Below are 4,764 nucleotides of genomic sequence, written 5' to 3' on the forward strand. Positions count from 1 at the left end.
GTGGAAGTGTCCCTGGGTAAGTTCGAGCGTCTTCCCCCCGGGAAAAAAAAACTTCCATATTTCCACCCCACGATGCCCGGGGAAGGTAGCCCGGGGGAGTCCATCCCCGGGTCCGGGGAACTGCGCCTCCCACTGGTCGCCCGGGGAATTGCGTCCAAAAGGTGAAAAAAATACTTTGAAAATACTTTGAAATTGTTCGCCCACTCTTCCCCGGGATTCATGCCCAGGGCTGTGGAAGTGTCCCTGGGCACGTCCGAGCGTCTTCCCCCCCGGGAAAAACAAGTTCCAGATTTTCACCCCACGCTGCCCGGGGGAGGTAGCCCGGGCCTGGGGGAGGTCACCCCCGGGTCCGGGGGACTGCGCCTCGTGCTGGACACCCGGAGAAATGCATCCAAAAGGTGAAAAAAACACTGAAAACAGTTTGAAATGGTTCACCCACTCTTCCCCGGGATTCATGCCCGGGGCTGTGGAAGTGTCCCTGGGCACGTCCGAGCGTCTTCCCCCCGGGAAAAAAAAAACTTCCATATTTCCACCCCACGCTACCCAGGGAAGGTAGCCCGGGCTCGGGGGAGGTCACCCCCGGGTCCGGGGGACTGCGCCCCGTGCTGGACACCCGGAGAAATGCATCCAAAAGGAGAAAAGAACACTGAAAACAGTTTGAAATGGTTCACCCACTCTTCCCCGGGATTCATGCCCAGGGCTGTGGAAGTGTCCCTGGGCACGTCCGAGCGTCTTCCCCCCGGAAAAAAAAAAGTTCCATATTTCCACCCCACGATGCCCGGGGAAGGTAGCCCGGGCCCGGGGGAGTCCATCCCCGGGTCCGGGGAACTGCGCCCCCCGCTGGTCGCCCGGGGAATTGCGTCCAAAAGGTGCAAAAAATACTTTGAAAATAGTTTGAAATCGTTCGCCCACTCTTCCCCGGGATTCATGCCCGGGTCTGTGGAAGTGTCCCTGGGCACGTCCGAGCGTCTTCCCCCCCTGAAAAAAAAAGTTCCATATTTCCACCCCACGATGCCTGGGGAAGGTAGCCCGGGCCCGCGGGAGGTCACCCACGGGTCCGGGGCAATGCGCCCCCCGCAGGACAACCGGGGAAATGCATGCAAAAGGTGAAAAAAACACTTTGAAAATAGTTTCAATCGTTCTCCCACTCTTCCCCGGGATTCATGCCCGGGGCTGTGGAAGTGTCCCTGGGCACGTCCGAGCGTCTTCCCCCCGGGAAAAAAAACTTCCATATTTCCACCCCACGATGCCCGGGGAAGGTAGCCCAGGCCCGGGGGAGGCCACCCCCGGGTCCGGGGAACTGCGCCCCCCGCTGGTCGCCCGGGGAATTGCGTCCAAAAGGTGAAAAAAATACTTTGAAAATACTTTGAAATTCCTTACCCACTCGAGCCCGGGATTCATGCCCAGGGCTGTGGAAGTGTCCCTGGGCACGTCCGAGCGTCTTCCCCCCCCGGGAAAAACAAGTTCCAGATTTTCACCCCACGCTGCCCGGGGGAGGTAGCCCGGGCCTGGGGGAGGTCACCCCCGGGTCCGGGGGACTGCGCCCCGTGCTGGACACCCGGAGAAATGCATCCAAAAGGAGAAAAAAACACTGAAAACAGTTTGAAATGGTTCACCCACTCTTCCCCGGGATTCATGCCCAGGGCTGTGGAAGTGTCCCTGGGCACGTCCGAGCGTCTTCCCCCCGGAAAAAAAAAAGTTCCATATTTCCACCCCACGATGCCCGGGGAAGGTAGCCCGGGCCCGGGGGAGTCCATCCCCGGGTCCGGGGAACTGCGCCCCCCGCTGGTCGCCCGGGGAATTGCGTCCAAAAGGTGCAAAAAATACTTTGAAAATAGTTTGAAATCGTTCGCCCACTCTTCCCCGGGATTCATGCCCGGGTCTGTGGAAGTGTCCCTGGGCACGTCCGAGCGTCTTCCCCCCGGGAAAAAAAACTTCCATATTTCCACCCCACGATGCCCGGGGAAGGTAGCCCAGGCCCGGGGGAGGCCACCCCCGGGTCCGGGGAACTGCGCCCCCCGCTGGTCGCCCGGGGAATTGCGTCCAAAAGGTGAAAAAAATACTTTGAAAATACTTTGAAATTCCTTACCCACTCGAGCCCGGGATTCATGCCCAGGGCTGTGGAAGTGTCCCTGGGCACGTCCGAGCGTCTTCCCCCCCCGGGAAAAACAAGTTCCAGATTTTCACCCCACGCTGCCCGGGGGAGGTAGCCCGGGCCTGGGGGAGGTCACCCCCGGGTCCGGGGGACTGCGCCCCGTGCTGGACACCCGGAGAAATGCATCCAAAAGGAGAAAAAAACACTGAAAACAGTTTGAAATGGTTCACCCACTCTTCCCCGGGATTCATGCCCAGGGCTGTGGAAGTGTCCCTGGGCACGTCCGAGCGTCTTCCCCCCGGAAAAAAAAAAGTTCCATATTTCCACCCCACGATGCCCGGGGAAGGTAGCCCGGGCCCGGGGGAGTCCATCCCCGGGTCCGGGGAACTGCGCCCCCCGCTGGTCGCCCGGGGAATTGCGTCCAAAAGGTGCAAAAAATACTTTGAAAATAGTTTGAAATCGTTCGCCCACTCTTCCCCGGGATTCATGCCCGGGTCTGTGGAAGTGTCCCTGGGCACGTCCGAGCGTCTTCCCCCCCTGAAAAAAAAAGTTCCATATTTCCACCCCACGATGCCTGGGGAAGGTAGCCCGGGCCCGCGGGAGGTCACCCACGGGTCCGGGGCAATGCGCCCCCCGCAGGACAACCGGGGAAATGCATGCAAAAGGTGAAAAAAACACTTTGAAAATAGTTTCAATCGTTCTCCCACTCTTCCCCGGGATTCATGCCCGGGGCTGTGGAAGTGTCCCTGGGCACGTCCGAGCGTCTTCCCCCCGGGAAAAAAAACTTCCATATTTCCACCCCACGATGCCCGGGGAAGGTAGCCCAGGCCCGGGGGAGGCCACCCCCGGGTCCGGGGAACTGCGCCCCCCGCTGGTCGCCCGGGGAATTGCGTCCAAAAGGTGAAAAAAATACTTTGAAAATACTTTGAAATTCCTTACCCACTCGAGCCCGGGATTCATGCCCAGGGCTGTGGAAGTGTCCCTGGGCACGTCCGAGCGTCTTCCCCCCCCGGGAAAAACAAGTTCCAGATTTTCACCCCACGCTGCCCGGGGGAGGTAGCCCGGGCCTGGGGGAGGTCACCCCCGGGTCCGGGGGACTGCGCCCCGTGCTGGACACCCGGAGAAATGCATCCAAAAGGAGAAAAAAACACTGAAAACAGTTTGAAATGGTTCACCCACTCTTCCCCGGGATTCATGCCCAGGGCTGTGGAAGTGTCCCTGGGCACGTCCGAGCGTCTTCCCCCCGGAAAAAAAAAAGTTCCATATTTCCACCCCACGATGCCCGGGGAAGGTAGCCCGGGCCCGGGGGAGTCCATCCCCGGGTCCGGGGAACTGCGCCCCCCGCTGGTCGCCCGGGGAATTGCGTCCAAAAGGTGCAAAAAATACTTTGAAAATAGTTTGAAATCGTTCGCCCACTCTTCCCCGGGATTCATGCCCGGGTCTGTGGAAGTGTCCCTGGGCACGTCCGAGCGTCTTCCCCCCCTGAAAAAAAAAGTTCCATATTTCCACCCCACGATGCCTGGGGAAGGTAGCCCGGGCCCGCGGGAGGTCACCCACGGGTCCGGGGCAATGCGCCCCCCGCAGGACAACCGGGGAAATGCATGCAAAAGGTGAAAAAAACACTTTGAAAATAGTTTCAATCGTTCTCCCACTCTTCCCCGGGATTCATGCCCGGGGCTGTGGAAGTGTCCCTGGGCACGTCCGAGCGTCTTCCCCCCGGGAAAAAAAACTTCCATATTTCCACCCCACGATGCCCGGGGAAGGTAGCCCAGGCCCGGGGGAGGCCACCCCCGGGTCCGGGGAACTGCGCCCCCCGCTGGTCGCCCGGGGAATTGCGTCCAAAAGGTGAAAAAAATACTTTGAAAATACTTTGAAATTCCTTACCCACTCGAGCCCGGGATTCATGCCCAGGGCTGTGGAAGTGTCCCTGGGCACGTCCGAGCGTCTTCCCCCCCCGGGAAAAACAAGTTCCAGATTTTCACCCCACGCTGCCCGGGGGAGGTAGCCCGGGCCTGGGGGAGGTCACCCCCGGGTCCGGGGGACTGCGCCCCGTGCTGGACACCCGGAGAAATGCATCCAAAAGGAGAAAAAAACACTGAAAACAGTTTGAAATGGTTCACCCACTCTTCCCCGGGATTCATGCCCAGGGCTGTGGAAGTGTCCCTGGGCACGTCCGAGCGTCTTCCCCCCGGGAAAAAAAACTTCCATATTTCCACCCCACGATGCCCGGGGAAGGTAGCCCAGGCCCGGGGGAGGCCACCCCCGGGTCCGGGGAACTGCGCCCCCCGCTGGTCGCCCGGGGAATTGCGTCCAAAAGGTGAAAAAAATACTTTGAAAATACTTTGAAATTCCTTACCCACTCGAGCCCGGGATTCATGCCCAGGGCTGTGGAAGTGTCCCTGGGCACGTCCGAGCGTCTTCCCCCCCCGGGAAAAACAAGTTCCAGATTTTCACCCCACGCTGCCCGGGGGAGGTAGCCCGGGCCTGGGGGAGGTCACCCCCGGGTCCGGGGGACTGCGCCCCGTGCTGGACACCCGGAGAAATGCATCCAAAAGGAGAAAAAAACACTGAAAACAGTTTGAAATGGTTCACCCACTCTTCCCCGGGATTCATGCCCAGGGCTGTGGAAGTGTCCCTGGGCACGTCCGAGCGTCTTCCCCCCGGAAAAA

Source organism: Crinia signifera, unplaced genomic scaffold, assembly GCF_055691185.1.
Source record: "Crinia signifera unplaced genomic scaffold, ASM5569118v1 HAP2_SCAFFOLD_240, whole genome shotgun sequence".
In the NCBI taxonomy this organism is placed as follows: Eukaryota; Metazoa; Chordata; class Amphibia; order Anura; family Myobatrachidae; genus Crinia; species Crinia signifera.